This window comes from Anas acuta, chromosome 10, assembly GCF_963932015.1.
Source record: "Anas acuta chromosome 10, bAnaAcu1.1, whole genome shotgun sequence".
NCBI classification, from domain to species: Eukaryota; Metazoa; Chordata; class Aves; order Anseriformes; family Anatidae; genus Anas; species Anas acuta.
The window spans coordinates 15,697,604-15,716,906 of record NC_088988.1 but is presented as its reverse complement, the minus strand read 5'-3'; the positions used below and the strand labels follow the sequence as shown (position 1 = coordinate 15,716,906).

At 38.5% G+C, this 19,303-nt stretch overlaps 1 protein-coding gene across 3 annotated transcripts in view; it reads left to right on the top strand.

Annotated features, from left to right (window-relative positions):
- The window catches only part of FTO (FTO alpha-ketoglutarate dependent dioxygenase), a 242,386-nt gene that overhangs the window by 80,741 nt on the left and 142,342 nt on the right, over positions 1-19,303 (top strand). The window lies entirely within an intron of this gene.

The following is a 19,303-nucleotide window of genomic DNA, read 5'->3' as shown; positions in this document are numbered from 1 at the left end:
ACATGCTAATGGATTAAAGCCTCAAAGGATTTGTTAGCTAGCTAGAAGCCCAGTTGTTTGACAAGGATGTGGTGGGACTCGGTGTGGAACTGGAAGGTGTTTTCCTGTAACTCAGACCTACGGCAGAGTAAACTTACTCGTTGTCCTCCTCGACTACTTGTTCTCATATTCTGTCCAATTTCCTGCTTCCATTTCATGAAATATGAGTTCCTGTGCTGAAATTATTTGCAACCTCAGAACTCACTACTCTTCTCAAAACTAATGGTTGGTTATATTTCTGGTGGAGGATTTGGATAGAAATTAAGATTAGCCTGTACAAACCAATTTATGCTGATGCTGTCTGGTGCCAAAGTACACAGAGGTCGTACTTCCCATAATTCCTTAATGCGCACCAGAAGTTGAAAATCTTTCAGCAGCTAAGCTTTATATTTCTATTTTCTCTTCTGTTTTGGGAAGGATGAGAGTACTGCGATACTACATGTGCAGTGGGTAATACATCTATTCCCAGGGAAGCAGGGATGAAGTGACATGAAATTCTGTGTTGCATTTCTGTCGATGCTCAACGCGAAGGCCAATAGAGGTCCTGGCTCTGTTAGTCTGAAATGTTACGATGCTTTTGGAAGGAATAAAAAAATTAAAAGCCTTCTCATGTAGGTGGTGTCTTTGACAGTGCAACCTCAAGGCTGACTGACTTTGTCTCTCAGTGACATTATGCAATGACAGTTTTATATTCAAGGTTTTTTGGACCATTATTTCATTACTGATCTTAGCTTTCATGGAAGACATAGTTGGTGTGCGTGTTCATAAAACATGCATGTGGTCATGGTCAGTTCCAGCAGTGGTCATTTCACAGAGGAATTGTGAGTTTACAGTGCCAGACCTTAGGAAGCGTGGGGGCGGGGATGATGGCCAAGACATCAGACACATCAGTCTTGAAAACTCATAAGACTGACAAAAATATTGAAGAAAACACTGCTGTTAAAAAAAAAACACTATACGGGACTGACTTCTCAATTCTTTTCTTTGCTTTTCATCTGCTAGATTTTCTTGTTGAATGTAAAATGCTGTAATTGAATCACAGCATTAGCTGGCTTTTTCCAACCAAACAGCCGATTTAGGCTCTTTACTGCTAGTTTCAAAAGTCATAGAGAGAGAGCATGCGAAGACAAAAATTGAGCACATAGATGTATAATCCCGAAGGAATAAACTGACTTGTACTAGACAAGCTGAAAGCTGATTAAAATATTTCTCATCCTTTGGGTATGCAACAGCTTTTGATGATGGAGAGTGTATTAATATTCAGCTTCGTTGCTTGTCGACACTTCAGACAGGTCCCAGGAAAGTCTCTGAAACGGACCAGGTTTTCTCACCCTGCCAGAAATCTTTCTGAGACACAGAGCAGCACCCTTATACCAGCAACAGCCAAGATAAGCATAATGCTAGTTAGCTATGTCTTTATTTTAGAAATTGCTTTTAGACATTTTGAAAGGGTTGAAAATTTTAAAGAATTCTTTTCATGATATAAACTCATTTAGATACAATAAAGGAGAGAGATTAATCTTAATTGTTTAAAAACAAGGCTGCTATAATCTATTCAATTTTAAATCCATTTGTCAGAGTTCTTTGTAAACATACAAAAATCTCAATACTAATATAGGAGACTGAGGACTTCGGAGAGTGTTCCTGCTGCCATTATTTTACAACAGCCAGATCTGAGGTGTTGGGTAATGTTCTCTTCCTTCGTTCATTCCCTTGTAATGCAATACCTACCTTCCAGACAAGAATGGGATGTAAACAGCTGCTTTATCTGCTGATACTTCTCCTATTCTTTTGTTGGCATGCTGACATATGGGGTGTTTGCCTTTTTTTTTTTTCTTCCCCTTCCACAGTGACTAAATACATACAGTATCTCTAGAAAACATGTCATACGCTCTGTGAGGTGCCTGTGAGGATGGCTCCAGGGCTAAATACTTCCTGTAATGGGTGAAAGAGCATGGCTTAATCAGCTTAGTTAACTTAATTAAGCTGTGCTTTTTCTTACGGAGCAGCCTTTAAGTATATTTCAGTTGAAAACTGTTTCATAGTTGTGAAATGATGCAAGGCTGGAGAAATCTGGTGGGGTTTTAGAGTGGGTTTGAAAAAGGTGAAACTTCCTAGTTGTTCTGTAATGTCAAGAAGCGAATCCAAGGAGCGTGTCTTTTCTAGTGAAGATCTAAAGGAGAAATTGTAATGCAGTTTAGTCTGGAAAGGTTTCTCATACTGAAAAAGCTTACCCCCCCCTATCCAGTTAACATTTGTATACATGAAAAGAGCTGTCCATGTTCATCCCAACTCACTTTGCCTGCTTGCAGATGTGTCACCAGATGCTGTGACCCTGCCTTCTTCACCGTTCTTTGGAAGAAGGTGCCTGGTGTGGTGTGACTGTGAGGACGGATATGGATCTCCTCTCCTGTGGTCTTTGGGTCTCGGCAGAAAACAGGATTACAAGTTAGTGATTTGAGCTGAGTTGTTCTTGCTGTTCTTCGTGAGGAGGAAGCCACCTGCCTGGGGGGCTAGGGAAGGTGGTGGCAGTCCTATTAACAGGAATATAGCACTAAAGGCAATATAAGTGAGAACTCCTGGGACAGCAATATCAAAGGGCTGTAGTAGTTGGAAGATGAAGCTGGAGGCATAGGTGGAATGGACGTCTGGGTACAGTGGGAATAGAAAATGGGCTTGTCAGGAAAAGCTTTAGAGATGGAACAAAAGTTTAAAAAAAGGGAAGCAGTGGCTCTCAGGCAAAACAGAGTGGTGTGGTTTGGGAGAAATGGGGCAGGGGAAGTCTTGTAATAGGAAAGTGCTTATGGAGCTGAACAGGGAGCTTGAGCAATTCCAAATATTGAGGGACTTTGAAAAGATTGGCAAGTCCATAAACACATGGAGATGCACACACACAGAAGGAAGGAGGTTTATTTGTTTAAGAACTGTGCTGTTCTCCACAATTCTTGAAGTTGCAGAACTTTACTGAACTGATACAAGTTAGTTTCTCATCTATGCACTGCATGTGCATAATTCTCTGGTAGACTTCAGTGTTTCTTGATTATATGGGGTGTTATAATTTCCTGATGACTGGTTATGTTATTTATAATGCAGAGGGTGTTAATCCTTTGGTGATTAACACTCTATTTGAATTGCCAGAGGTCAAAGGTGCATTATTTTATTTGGGCTTTTTGCAGGGTTTCTGCCTTTGATATTTTTTCTCCTAAAGGGTTTGTGTTTTCTATTTTTATCTGAAAGCTACTTTGAGATAATTCAAGGTGGCGGGGAACAGTAGAGCATCCTTCTTCCTTTGGGGCCCAAGTCTGTTCAAGCTGAAGTCATTAGAAGGTAAAATCTCTTTGCAATGAATAGTTCCTCCAAGAGTCTCATTCTTCTCCATTTTGGAGAGCTGATTTATTACATAAAAGGCTTTATTTAATACACACACGCACATATATGTTGATATACCCACAAGTCAGTGTGTGTGTATATGTATGTATATGTACGTGAGGATATACATGTGCTTATACATATACACACTCCTTATGTATAAATATGTATGGCTGATGTTTCAGGTGGTTTGGAGATACTGTCTATGTTTTTGTCCCACTGTCAGCTGATCTCCCAGTTACTGACTTTTCAGAATTGAACAGCTAATTTAGGGGCCAGAACTCTTCAAAGCTTGCGGCTGGTCAGAAGTTGCCCTTATCCAAATATTTCTAGCCTTGCTCTAAAAGCTCTGGTCTTTCTTGTGTTCTGCTGAACTGTGCTGCTTCCAGGGCTGAAGCTGGTAAGTGGGAAGCAGTGAGGGCTTTTTGTTTGCACAGAGACCTGGGCTTGTGTAAACATGAAAGCAACTCCAAGATAACTCATTTTTTTACAGGGGTTTTGAGTTGTTGTCTCCAACTTCAAAGACTTTGCAGTGATGTACAGCAATTATCAGGGTTGACCAAAGTATGCTGTGACGCTGGCTTTACTCAATATTATGAATATGTCCATAGCATATTCCTCCACTGCAGATGCTGAGGTAGATGTTCCACCTGGAGGTTTCTTCGTGCTGTGGGAGTTACATCTAATGCCAATCTGGAAGAGTATGAGGATTTAGGAAGACCTTCAAAAGTTCCTTCTGTGGTACTTTTCTACTCTTAAAACCTTTCTGCTAGTGCCTGGAGCTGCTAGAAGTCAGTTACAGGAATGCTGTGTTGATAACTGCTAACTCTGAAACAATTAGGACTTGAATATCGTATATAAACAAAGCAGGCAGTCCAAGAGCAAGGAGGGAAACGATGATGTTAGGAAGCCAAGAATGAAAGGAGGGTGGATCACCCGGTGGGGTCTGTATTTCAAGCTGCAAACTTCAGTGTATGTTTGCAGCTCAAATGATGCTAATCTTGGAAATGGTAAGGGGATCTGATAGGCTGCCTCTGCATTTTCCAATAGAGGCATAACTGATCTTGACTTGGTGTTTTAAGAAAACTCAGCATCAGACTAGGCTGATCAAGTGTTAACAACGTATATTTTGCAGAGCTGGAACCTAGGTTCACTCGTGTCTAAAAGCTCTGTTTTAACTCAGTTGCCAGCTATAGCCTTAATGCCCGAACTGCTGGATGAAGTCATTCAGTCTGTCAGAAAGGTGAAACAGATTATAACAGTCTGTTTAATCTATGTACCAAAATTGTGAGTGTTCGATATTGCTCTACAACAAAAAGGATTGCTATTAGGCACGTGGAAGCGCAGAGGCAAGGTGCTCCTGTCCAGCCATTCATTTGATGATTTTGTTTTACTGTCGGTGTTAGCTTTCCCTCTGCTTTTCTCTCTGGTGTTTTGCTCAGAGCTTGGTGAGGTGCTAAGATTAGTGCTGCTTTGCTTTTGTCAAAATGTTTCATGTTTGCTGTGACAGATAGGTGAAAATGTAGTATTTGTTCTGCTCCAGAATGCAAAGAATCAGGCTCAGACACTGAGGACAATTAGTCCTATGTTGTGGGATGAAAAGCAGACATGCAGAAATTTTAGGGGGACTTTTTTCCTGTACATGCTCCAGGGAGAACTTTGCATATAGCACTGTGGCTTCCTACATGACTTTTCTGTTTAAGATTTTTTAAGTGCTGTCTGCCATTCAATTGCTGGCCTGTGGTTAGCTTTATTTCTCTTGTACAAATACAAAGCACTACACTGGCCTCATTCCTTTTTTTTTTTTTTTTTTTTCTTTTTCCCATTTGTTCCTTTAGTGTTCCACTCGCATTTCAGTAGTTGCATTTTAGCTTAGAAATGTTTTTTCTCTACTTCTGCAGAGAGAGTAGTCTGGTACTACAAAATGTTTGGAAAGCATAAGGACTTGAAGGAGGGTTCAGTGGGAGGCAGAAGTCAAGTCTGAAGTGGTTTTGGGAGATGAGCAAGAGGAAAAAAGAGGAAATAAGTAGCAGGAAAGAGAGAGGAACAGGGAAGGAAAACAATTGTGTGAAAAAAAAGAAAGTATAACAAGGTGAAAAAAGAGTAAAAAGTACAGAGAAATGAGAATAAAGATCATGGAACTGTAAAGAATCATGGAAGTGCAAGAGATAACACGAAAGAGAAGACTAATAAATTAGAACCTGTCAGTACACTTTTTAAACTTTATTTGTAGTCAGCATAATGAAGTTAATGTGCAAGTGTCTCATCTTTCAAAGTTATCCTTCCTTCTCTCTGCTCCTTGAAGTTAGAAGAGCTACTGTAAGTGATAGAACAGGAAGGAGAATGCTTGCTTTCCTGGATCAAAGGATTCTCAAATTGCAGGTCTAATTTTAGTCTGTATTCATGGGAATCATGAGCAAAATACCAGGGTTGGTATTTTGTCTGAATAAGAAGGTATTAATAGGAATATCTGAATTTTTGTCTATTAAACTTTACCTTGTTGACTGTAGCATTTGATAGTCTCGCTCTGGAAAAACAACATGTAAACTAAAATAACAAGCTGTGCAGATTGTGCTGTGTGAATGTATTTTTTTCTCTTTATATGTCAAAAATGGTTTTGTCTGCTGACACACTTACAAATCACCTTTCTTGAAAAAAGTTGTTCTTTTATGACCTTGCTATAGCATAAAGTTCAGCCTGAGGGTCTATGGATAGAACATTTACAACAGTGTGCCTGTGTGAAATTTTAAGTGATGAGCTGCCTGATTAAAGCCAGAAAGTGTTTTTGTAAAACTTGTTACTAGTTTGGTGTAAATCCATTTTTATTACTCCAAAAGGGGAGAGAAGGAATTAGCAAGTAGCAAGAAAAGACAGGGAACATACAGCTGAAGGTGCAACTTAAACTAATATAAATATCAGCACTTTAAATCTGAATAATAAGATCCAGCTTGGTAACTATCAGGAAGGATGGAGCAAGTTGTTTTCTGACTTGGCTGGTACAACTGTAGAAACTTACGTAGCAGCTTTATGTTGATGATTATATTATGTGTAAATACATATTATATTGTAATTTTGATGGTCCTGTTTCAAAGTCTGCTGAAATCTACTTGACTCCTTCTTGCATGTCACAAACAACTATTTCTTTATATGGGTTGAACCATGATTATTTGCAGAAGTGCTGTAATCTCTTTGCAAAACAACTGTTTCAAAAGCTGGCATAGTACTTCATAGTACTTCAGCAAATAACAGGACTCTAGTCACTAGGGCTGTGAATGTGTTACTGCGGATCTGTGATGCTCTTCTTCTGACTCCTTCCATAAGCAAAATTCATACAATTAAATTAGTTACTACCCAGTCACAGCATGCTACTTGAAGTAAGTGGAAACATGTACATCAGAAAACCAAGTATCTCTATTAATTTAACCATCTTATCTCCTTTGTCTTATACTTGCAATAAGTCAGTATGCCTATATGAGCCATGTCAACGTTTGCTATTTAAAGAATTACTTGCATTTTTTCAAATATATTTTAATCAAAAAACATTTTAGCGTCTATTTGTACAGTACAACTTCTGAATAGAAGACACCACTTGGGTCAGAAGATAGTAGGTAGGTATGGAGTTTCAACTGGTCCTCCAGTTCTTGGTTTCCTGAGGATATATGTGATTGCTCCAATATAAATGTTTTAGATCACAATGACAGCTGTGGAAATTAAACATAGCCAGCAAAATCTATTTTCTGTCTTGTCAAGTAAAGGAAAGGATGGATGAAAAAAATTCCCTGGACAAATGAATTCTTATGAGCAGTGGTGAATCCTTTCCTTTTGCTATATTAATTATATAGTATTCTGCAAAATGTAAGTCCAGCTTGGGTTTCTTTAGATGTTATTCACGTGAAAGTTCACCATTTAATGGTGAAAAACTTTAATATGATTCCTAGGCCATATTGTAGAACACAGTGCAAACTGTAAATACAGAGAAAAAGAGCCCTGTAGGATGGTTTCCAGAGCAGTCGCAATGACCTGAGGATGGAAGAGGCTTCATAACTCTATGAAGATCTGGAAGGAGAAGGATTTCTGTTTTCCCCAAAATCTTGTTTCTCGTAACTTATTATGAACAGGGTTCTGTTTCCCAAGGCTGCAGCAATATTAAGCTTTACCTTACCATATTTTAAAACACCTCAAACTGTTGAGTCTTACACAGAGATTCTGTTTTTAAACACAAATCTTTATACCTGCTTCAGAGGTTATGTTAATGCAGAGGATGCTGAATTTTCTCATACAGACTATACAGGAGTTCTGGGCTGACAGAATAAGCAGAGAGGCTCCCCTGCTGGAAGGTAAATCTCTGAGACACGTTTATTGCATTATTTCTTTTTTCCCATCCTGAGGTACTTTCCTGGCTTCTGTACTCCCAGGAGGATTCATTTTCCCTTCTAGCTTCTCCTCAGTGTCTACCTGCGTCTTCACCAAGCGTGCTCACTCCTGACAAGTGGTTCGAGCCCACCGTCTGCACACTTGAGAGGAGCCCAGATGCCTCTGCCTCTTCGGGTGGCTCGTTCCGTTCAGGCTTGGAGCACTTGAGCACGCTGTTGTCAGTGAGCTTACCCTGCTCCTCTCCGGCCCAACTCTTTCTTGTTTCCACGGCAACTTCTTAAGTAACTCCATCTAACAGAGAATTTTCTCTAGCAATTTGCTGTTAGAAGTAATTTGATAGTCTTTTTGTGAACTACACCAGTCACTGGCTGTTTCTGTTTGAGCCAAAGACTCAGAATGAGCTATGGAGTACTTCGTTGTCGCATTTACTGTGTTTGTGGGTTGTGTTTTTTTTTGCCAACATGGGGGAATTCATGGAGGTTGTAGCTCAGAAATGAGTCTATGGGTTGTTATTTGTATATTTTTTAAAAAGACATTTTATTCTGACCATTATGGAGACTTTTTTTTTTTTGTGGAAAAAGCTCTCTTTAAAAGAAAAAAAAAAGTTTATTGCAAAGTAAATGGTTAAAACTGAGCTGCAGTTACTTGAAAGAGACAAATATACATTCATTATTTCCTGAGTATGTTGTTTTTACGGGCAAGCAAAGGAAGCAATGGCTGGGTGTCATTAAGGAGTAGCTAGTGGAAAGTGGTGAAATGAGCAATGAGACTTGTAAAGTGTCATGAAAACTGAAACACCAGGGTACAAAGTACCGCTTATCCTCACAGATATGGATACCATATGGCAACATTAAGGGAAGTGGGGAGTAGGAGACAAGAATCCTATTATTTCTCACACTTTCATTTGCTTGCTATTTGCTTTGGGCAAATGACTTAAGAAGTTGTGCATGAACCTTCCTCTGTTACGGTATTTATTGACAAGACACCTGTCTTCCCGGTCAGGCTCCTTGAAGTTTCTTTGGTGTTATTCCAGCTTTGGCACTTCTGATTATAATTTTTATTGTTCTTGTTCTAGAATCATTATTTTTGTAACTGTTCTGAGGTTGAAATCTACATTTGTTTTCACGTGCTATAACCCTGTGTTCTTGTACAGCATTTCACTTTTTTCCTTATTTTCCTCAGAAAAGGCAACCTGCTATGATGGTGTTATTGCCATCCCTAAAATCTCTTTTTGGCCTTCTCTTTTTTTCCTTACTTTGTCTTTCTCTGGACCGCTTTCCATGACTCTTATACATGACTTTGGAATCGGATGGATTGATTGAGGGTACTTTAATGCAATATATTGAAAGCTCCTGGAAGGACAGCTATGTGCTCCGTGCATCTTTGGAAGGAGGCATAGGAGAGAGCAGCCTTTATCAGCTCTCTAGGGACTCCTTCAGCTCTGAAAAGATTTTTGTCACCTCTCAGCTGTTTCTTCCTTCCCACTTCTAAATTACACCAATCTACTTGCTGGAGTTTCCTTAACTTGTAATTATTTTGTATTAATTTCATATTTCTCTGGAAAAAAAAAAAAAGTCTTCTTTAAAATTTGTTAGTCTTAAGTCTACCGAAGTTAAATACAATCATCTTATTTTTAATAGTTTTTTAAAATGTAATTCTAGAATCTCTCTCTTTTGGTCTTCTAAGAGTTCAGCGTTTGCCAAATATACTCAGATTTCCTCTTCTGATGACATCCTCCAAAGTTAATGGCTTGTTGTGACCAAAACAGAATGGTGTACAGCGTGCAGAACTGGATGGAGAGAGCACAATTAGCTGCTCTCTTTAACCATTACGTAACATCAGAACTCTCATCTGAGGGGCCCATTTCTGTATTCGGTTTTGCACTTATCTAAGGTGCTGCAAATAAGCAGCTCTTTGATGGAGTCAAGTAAGATAACATGATTATAAGGGAAGGTCCTTTTGTCATTGCAGTGGTTGCTATATGAAGAGAGAACAAGAAGCTTCACTGAAAAGGGTGAATGGGGAGGGCAAGAAAATTTAGAATTTAGCAGAATTTAGCAGAAGATGTTATAAAGGGAGCTCTTGAAGCATAAGGTTTATCCTTTGTGTGTTGTAATTCTGAGGATTAACACTTCATATGTTATATCAGGCTATATAGTGGGCATATTGTGGTGATACCACACGTCAGCTCACACATGAAGCTCTATAGCCTTCTCTTAATTTTAGCCACACAAAGAAATGCAATTAATTGGTCCTCTATTGTAGAGTTTAGTGCAAATACTTGACATTTCCAGTGATCTAGGAAAGCTGGCACTTTAAGAGGCATTTCATAGTTGCAAGGATCGCCGTTGCACCGGTGTAATGTTTTTGCAATGCTTTGCTCAGTAGAGCACAAGCCTGTTTGTGGGGAATAATGTCCAAAGGACATCCTAACTTCTGTTTTCTAAAGAAGTGCTCAATATGACATACAAAGCATTAGGGGATAGAACCAACCCAATACATTCTCAATTTCAGATACAGGGAAAAAACTGAAATATGAAACTATTCCCACTAGAAATGTTGTAAATCTTACAAAATATATAAGCTTTCCTCTTCGACATACATCAAAGGCATAAAGCTTGGGAGATTAAAATATGTTTTTAATCTTGGTTTGATGAGCAAAACTTTCAACATAATATTTATTATGAGAGGCTCTACTTGTTGCCTCTTCCCTTTGTTCTGTTTATATATGACTTCCTTTCTTCCAAAGAAGTAGGAAGTATCGCTTTCACAAAGCCAAAGGATATTGCAATGGTTTGTTCATTTAAACCGAATCGTAGGCCCACGTGGCAGACACAAACTTTTCTTTTATTGTCCTGGGTCCCAGAGGAAGAGCAATGCTTTCTGATGGCTTCCCATGAATGCCTTTCATTTGTGGAGGAGTTTCAGTGGCTTATGCTGACTATGCAAAGATCAAACAGGCAGGAAAATTGTGGTTTTGAGAAACTTAGCCAAGATCTTTGTTATTTTCTCAGAAGTTTTTCTTCTCTAACCCTATTTTTTAAGGACAATATTAGGACAATTGGTTGTAGTGACTGGTGGAAAACAGCTTGTTGCATCATTTTCTGTTTAACATTTAAGTATTTTCTTACTTATTAGAAAATTTGTAGGCATATATAATGAAAATACTAACCATAATTGCAGTCTTTCTTTATTGCAGTTGGAATCAATGGTATCCAGAATTAAGTTTAAAAAAATGTTGTGGCTTCTTGGTCCTGCAATCTGATCTATATCGGGACACTGTGCCTGCAGTTTTTTTGCTGAAATCATACAGGTTTTGCCTGGGCACAAAGGTCTGTCAAGCAGATTTGATTATAGGATTTGACCTATTGAAGACTCTTTTGTTTCAAGAGCAGTTTCTTTTTTTCTTTACATTTTTTTTTAGCTTTCTTCATAAAGATTTCCATTTTGCTTAGCTGTTAGCAAACATAAGCATTGGAAAGAGATGTGCAGACCACAACATCTTTTTAACTGCAATGATGGCGTGTTTTGCTAGCAATACACAATTTTCATTGTGTTGCTTGTACAAAACCTCATGTTTTTCATACAAATTTAGGTTTTGCTGAAGGATTATTTCAATAAAACCAGAATGGCTTAAGTTTCTCAAGTAAAATACGTAGCATCTTTAGAGGTCAGATGTAGCTGAAACTTGAACAGCTGTACAACATGCATCCTAGATTGTTTTTAATTGTCTTCCCTTTCTCTAACAGCAGTAATTCTTGTTTATATTGTCAAGAACCTTTCCACTGAGCACAAGCGCACCATACTTTAAGGTCGCATGCTTAACCCCACTGCAGGGTTACAATGTAAATGGGCCCCCTTTGTTTTCATTAATGTGTGAGGGGTGGATGCAAGGCAAGGCTGTTCACGAGGCTTAAATAACTTATTGTAAAAGTGTCTTAAAGAAAGCATATTTTGTCTCCATACCACAGTTGTTTAGCATTACTCTTGTGCATCCAACCGACAGCCAGTATGGCAATGGATTTTGTGTGTCATTTTGTTCTTTTGACCTGTGATACTTTTTCTCTTTTTTTTTTAACTGAGCCAATGAATTCACCTCAAATAACAAAACAAAGGTTTTCCTCTTTCCTAACATCCTAGAAGTAGTAAACAAAGCTTACACTGTTTTTCCTTTACACGACGATTTACCAGTTGCTATTTATGTGTTGCTGTAGAGGTTTTAACATTGACTATGTAAAAAATGTCAAAGTAAGTTAGTATGCTCAGTGTTTTTAATCAGTTGAAAAATGAATGAAGTATATCCAAAATGGTTTTGGGAGATTTCAGTCTCTTTGGTGCATTTCTATTTGTAGTCACAGGTATGGAGGAAAGGTACAGTTGAAATCTTCTGGGTTGTTTTGGCTTTGATTATCTAGAATTTGCCATGAATCCCAAGATGTTAGGACATTTCAAAACAAATTCTAATTATAATCTGTGGCTGGCATATGCAGTTGGTTTAGTAGGCCAAAAAAGTTGCAGTCGTGCTTTTTTTTTTTTTTAAAGATATCTCAGTTCTCGGTCATATCATTTTTGTTTATAATTTCGGACCATTAATTTAATTTGATTCATATCTACTTTTAAGATGCGTAGATTTATACTAGCACATGAAGAGTATATATATGTGAGTGTGATCCTCTCAGTGTGAGGAATTTGAAGGTTGTATGCAATGGTTTCTATGTACTGAATATGGAAGCACTGAATGAACAAGGCACGGGGAGCTACTCTCTCTAGAAGATGAAGCAATGACAAATCCTTATCAAAACAGCACTGTTGTGAATGCTGCAAATTGTAGCTTACTTGAAATAGTACTTTGTGGGCTCTCAAATTGTGTTACCCAGACAGAAATTTTTTTGCTTACGATCTTGCTGTTGAGACAAAAATAGGTGTTTTTCCGAGACGAAAACTCTTCAGTATGAGATTAAGTTCACAGAATTTGGTTGCTGTGTTTTAAAACACATAAGCCATGAAATTTAATTAGATATATATATCAAAAATTGCATGATAACAACTTAAATAAAAATACAAAAGGGGTAGAGGGTGATGGTAGTAAAATCTGAAGTCCAAATATTGAAGAAAGCCCCATTTATGATCCAATTAAATCTTTTTGCTTCTAAAAAGAGAAATACTTCTATGTACCATATGAATAGGTTCGATTATTGTTTGCGTAGTCTATATTTCTTATTTGTGGCATCCAAACACTGTGAAATGTGATTTGCCCTCTGCTGTTGTGCTAAAGCAGATTGTGAAGTGGATAGACAATAATATTAAATGGAGACTTACAGCTATGGTATCACATGTGGTATGATGCATCTTCAAGGTAGAAGTTGTGATATGTGAAGAACACAGGTCAAACCTTCCTCCACATACTGTTAACTTCCATTTCTGTAGCTGGCAGATCAGAAAGCTTTCTCTTTTAGCTTAATGGAGAACATCTCTATTGTGCCATGTCTTCTCTACATGTTTGTTAAAGATGCTTGGCCCATATATGTTATTACATCCTTGACATTGCTGTAACTTCTACTTGTGGATTAAGTGATCCTTCCCAAAGGGTGCAGAGGTGATTAGTCAGCCACCTTTGACCTCTCTCTTAAGCTGGACTTTGCAGCTGAACTTGAGAACCCCTCTCTTATTTCATGCACCAATAGAAGCAAACACGAGTGAATGGTAACACCAGAACTGCAAATGCAACAGTGCGCTTTGCCAAACGTGTTGGTGCAGAGTGTAGCAGAGTAACTGTGCCTTCTTTTTTTTCCAAATTGTACTGTCGTAGTTTGTGAGCACATCATGCAAATGTCATATTTGCTGAATTACCAAAGTCTTCAGCAAATGACTTTTTATTCAGAATGTAATTGATATGCATATGTTCGCAGAGATCTGTTGATTGCACTGTTTGTTTTCTTTGTTAGGCATATGAATCTTAGGGTAAAGTTTATTTTTCCTGATAGAATGATATGTCACTAATGAAAATTATCTGAATAATAATTTTTGCTATGTAGTGAAGTTATCAAATAGTTGGCCATTCAAGCTTTAAAATATTTCTCTAGTATTCATCTATAAATAGTCGAATGTTCATGGAAAACGAATATGACAAAATCACAACATTTAGAACCGGAGTAGACTATAACTGAAAATATATCCTGAAAAAGTTTTTTTTGTTTGTTTGTTTTGGTTTGGTTTGGTTTTATTTGTGTTTTTTTTTGTTTTTTATTTTGTTTTAATGCACTAGTAGGTGACAAAGGAAATCTGAAAATTTTCTGAACTGATTTATTTTTCCCCTGAGCTACTTGTTCTTTCTGTGTGTGTACTTTTAATTGTTGGGTTAATTAGTTGATAATCTTCCTTTTTAAGGATGAAAAAATGAACCTTTTATTTCTTTCTCCTGAGGAGATAAATTAATTACTGAGAGCTTTATTGCTCCCTTCCAAAGAGTGAGAGAGGGCAAAAATCCTCCCCCAAAATCACAATGAAATGAAAATAGACCCGTATGAGAGGGAGACCAGGGAATATTAATGGAAGACAAACAGTATTTTGATAGAGTGGACTGTTAGCTTGTTGGTACTTGTCACATCCATATAACCGTGACATCAGATCGTTCCAATGAAAGGGAAACATGGGCAAAATACCCGTATAAAGTCCAGGTTGTGCGGCGCATAGCACTCTTTTTTTACCGGAACATAAATTTATCAAAATAACATAATCAATAATTGGCTATAGTTTGCATTAACCAGTTTTTAAAATGCAGGTTTTACAGCTGTATCACACTCAGAGGAACACTGAGCAGTGAGAAAGTTCCTGAATCCCTGGGCTGGTGGCGGTGGATGAGAGCCGTGGCAGGCGGGATGTCCTCGGGAGGAGCAGAGCCCCGCGAGCACCACACACGAGTGCTCCAGCCTGGCAGCATCACCCACTGCGGTCAGCTCTGACAGAATGGGGGCTGCATGTGTGCCGCCTGTGTATCTGTGAGAAGAGTATACCAAGGTACACGTGCAGAATCAGGCAGCGTTTACTTTGAATCACAGAATGGGTGAGGTTGTAAGGGAGCTCCTGGAGATCAACTCCAGAGTCCCTGCTCAAGTGGGGCCTCCTAGAGCACAGTGCCCAGGTTTGGGCCTGGATGGATTTTGAGTGTCTCCAGGGAAGGAGACCCCACAGCCTCTCTGGGTGACCTGTTCAGTGCTCTGTCACCCTCACAGTAAAGATTTTCCTCATGTTCAGACAGAACATCCTGTGCGGTGGTTTATGCCCATTGCCTCTTGGCCTGTCGCCAGGCTCTGCTGAGAAGAGTCTGGCCCCGCTCTCTGGACCCCTTCCCTTCAGAAACGTGCACATGTCAATCAGATCCCCCCGAGCCTTCTCTTCTCCAGGCCAAACAGGTCCAGTCTCAGCCATCTCTCATATGAGAGATGCTCCAGTACTGAATGGCAATATAGCTCTCCTGGGCATCAGCCACTCCTCCCATTTTGTATCATCAGCAAACTTGCTGAGGAGGCATTTCTATTTCTTCATCCAAGTCATAAGTTAAACAGCACTGGACCCAGTATTGACCTGTGAGGGACACTGCCAGCTACAGGTCTCCGACTGGACCCTGTGCCAGTGATCACAACCATCTGAAACCTGTTATTCAGATGGTTCTCAATCCACCTCACTGTCGGCTCATCCAGCCCATAGTTACTGAGCTTGCCTGTGAGAAAATCATGAGAGACATGCTGAACTCAGGATGAAGTGTGTCAGACTTTTTTCCTACACATACTTTTGTGCAGGAGAAGTAAGTAATTGCCTGCTCTCCCAGAAGGAATCTGTATTTATTATAAGTATCATATATGAGGTTGTGACTATACATATTTTGGGTGACTGATGAGAATTGACTCGATAAACTTTTCTGTATGTGTTCCTTTTTTTTTTTTTCTTTTTTTCAGTTTGTGTATGTGTTGTACTTGTTTGTATGCTCAGACTGCACATCCTCAGTGCTGGGCCATCACCATTTGTAGGGCTATATATTAAGTGCCTAGCTATATATTAAATGCCTAACACATTCTTTTATGTAAAACAGTAGAATGAGAGGACGATGGGGGACTAAAATCAGACTACCTACTTTTCAGTTGAGGAACAAAAATCACAACTTGGGTGGTAGCAGATTAGCAAAAGTTATTGTCAGGATCAATGTCTAGCAATGAGTGGTGTCATCCTACTTGCTGCTTGACAATGTCGTATTCCCCATGCATTAAATGAATAAGCATAAGATATCAGGTTCTGTTTGTTTTCATCTGTGGTCTTCCCAGGGGCTTGTTCTAAATTCTTTTTCTCTCCCTTTTGCCATGACAGCTAGTGTGTACTACTGCCCTTACATGAATATGAATTTTAAATCTACATAAAGGTGTGTCATGGTGCTACCGGGGGTAATGAAACTGCTACTTGAGCCAAATGTGACAAAACTTCATTTCTGAAACAACTTGGTGAGAGTCCCATTATCACAGGGATATTCATAGACCCAGTGCCTTTAGTACTGTGAGGATGATAAAGGCATTGAAACCCATATGTCACTGGAAGATATGATTCAGCTCTATGTGGTTATCTTGCATATGTACTAAATTGCTATTCTGCTATGGCATGTCTTAGACAAAGCATGCCCACAGGCACTTCTGGACATAAGTGGCTTGCTATTTCATTTGATTGTAGCTAGCAGCTTCTTCATTCTGCAGTGTTTAACCCATTCTGTAACTTGAATCTTCATGTTTTAAATTATTTCAGTAAAACTAATGACACCAAGAGTATGTCCCAAATATCTGCACATTTTTTTACAAGACATCGCGCTAGAAAGTGTAGTGGCTAAGGTGGTGGTGGCTTAATGGCAACAGGTGGTGGCTTCAGTGATGAGAGAAAAATGTTGGTATTCAAGGTGTTTCCATACTAAAAAGCTACTGAGATATGCTGTTCAAGAAATCAATAGTACGGCAGATTACACTTCTAGTGCAAACACTGAAAGATGGTCACAAACAGAAATGGAATCAGGAATTCAGTATCTGGGCTCACTGTGTTCCCATCTTTCCTCATAGTTTGGGGACGTTTAAAAATATTTTCTCATGTGACCAATAGTATTAAGCTTAGTGATTCCAGTTTGTGTTTTGAGTGCTGCAAAGGCTCTGGTTTGGAGATTTTGGTACAAGTCTGTAAATATTTTAAGGGAAGCTTCTACATAGCTTACCATACAAAGGCGTCAGTATAAATTAGATGAGTCAAAGCAAAGCCTCGCTTACGTATGGAATTATTTGATTGAAATCAGTAAAATTATGTAAGTATTTAATTCAAAATAGTATTCATTTCCACCAATTCAGCCATTTACTGTATAATTCTTCTGTGCTTGTTTAGAACTGTGTGCAATCGATGACGAAGGTTGTGTCTGCTTGCTGAGCAAAGTAGTGCAGGTTGTACTCCGTGTGATTCAGTAGTGCCAAAGGTAAGCTGTCCAGAGTGCACATTAGTGAAGTGAGTCTTGTATTGCATTTTAGCTGATTTCAGCAATAGTAAATAATCACTGAAGCGTATACTGCTGAGCAGTCCTTCAGATCGTAAGTGTTCGGCATAACTACTGTTTGCATGTGACCAAAATGGGAAAAAGGGAGGTGTATACAAAGGAGTGAATTATAACAAAGAGCACTTTCTGCTTCAATTCTTGTTCAGAAAACATATGTTCAGCCATGCAGGCAACAGTTGGGGTAAAGACACACTGTAGGTTTGGAAACAAAAGGCACGTTCTTTTCTTGAATTCACAATGTTTTCAAACATATTCACTTGTTGGGGACTAGCCTGTCAGCTGTATCTTCTTGCAAGTGTGATTTCTTTTTCCTGACTTCTTTCAAAAGCTTTTTCCCCCACAATGTTTTACACTTCATATAATCCACTATGCATGGTAGGCCTGCTTCTGTCTTTGTGCTATTGATGATTCAGAGGTGGAGGGGCCATGCTCTGGGAGAATGTGGCTAAAGGGTAACCTTTCACTCACCCATACATCTGAAGGTGCTAAGCCACTCTTATTCCAAACATTGTGAGTGGGTCAGTTGCTCTTTCTTGATGCGATGGGTTATACTTCACCCTTAGAGCACTGCTGAACTGGTTAGTGCAGCAGAAAGATTTTGAAAGTGTTGGTCTTTATACTTTTTTCAGATTTTTCATTGTAACCACATGGAATTATCCAGCAAAAAAATTACTTTTTTTTTTTTTCTTTTCCCCTCTGCTGGAAATTCATTCAGTTTTGGCATGCCAGAATAATGTAAAACCACTTGGTCATAATTTTGTCTCAATTCTGTTTTCCTAAATATATGGTTCAAGACCCCAGTATAGATAGAATTATATAGGCATAAAGGTAATTTCCTTTCTCATGTAGGAATAAGCTCTGCCTATTTTACTTTACGGCCTTTAAATTCATACAGCTAGAAAATGTATTGCTTTAGCTCTGCAGAGGTAGTTAAATGGTACAACTTTTTAGTGTAGGCGAGACCTAAAGTTTTTATAGAAATGTTTGTGATCTACTCTCTGTAGGATTTTCTAGGTCGAACTACTCATCTATCAAGTCAGGTATTCATCCTTTGTTGTCAGCAGTGAATACCTCAAAGAGAGACAGAGCTCCCTACATTTTAATGCATGTAGGCTTGTTGTATTTAGAGCTTAAGCATATGTCTAACTTCAAGCATTCTACTCTATAATTGGGTTATGTACTTGCTTAGTTTAGATGTGCTTAAGTGCTTTAACTGATTGTGCGCTACTGAATGTAATAGTAGAGGAGAGTCCATGATCTTTGTGAAAACATGAGACTTTGTTCCCTTTACCCTACAAAAAAAGAAATCTTTCATAACAATCTCCATTTCTTTGTATTTTATTTAAATGCAGACATACTATTTGACTCATTTTAATGTTGAAAGTGTTCTATCAATTTTGGCTCATGTTTTATCTCTCTTTAGTATCTTACCTTTGTATGAAATTCTCATTTTATATACCAGTGTTTCATGTAAAAGTAAAAACAGTTGCAAAGTGTTATATTGGCTTTTGGATTATTCATGTGTTCTGCTGGAGTATTAGTATTGTTAGCTGAATTCAGCAGCCTGGACAATTACTGCTAATGAATGTCCAATTATTAGGATTTCCCACATAAGGCCTTTCAGAGTATGAAAGTAATTTAGACAACTAGAAAATCCACAGACAAGAAAACTCTATGTAAATATTTTCCAACTGGAAGGTGCCAGCAAATACATCCTTGCCAACATATGTCAAAACTGCCAAAAGATCTGTGAGGATGGGGATTAACTTTTTAGCACTGTCATCTTAAGAATCTGACAGGGAAACATTATTAAACGTTTTTCTTGACTGAATATGACTGAAAAGATGTTAACGGTAGATAAAACTAATATAAAGTAGTTAATGATAGTGACATATATTCCAAGTCTGCATCTTTTTCTTTTCATTGAGCTCTGTCAGACGTCCCAGAGAA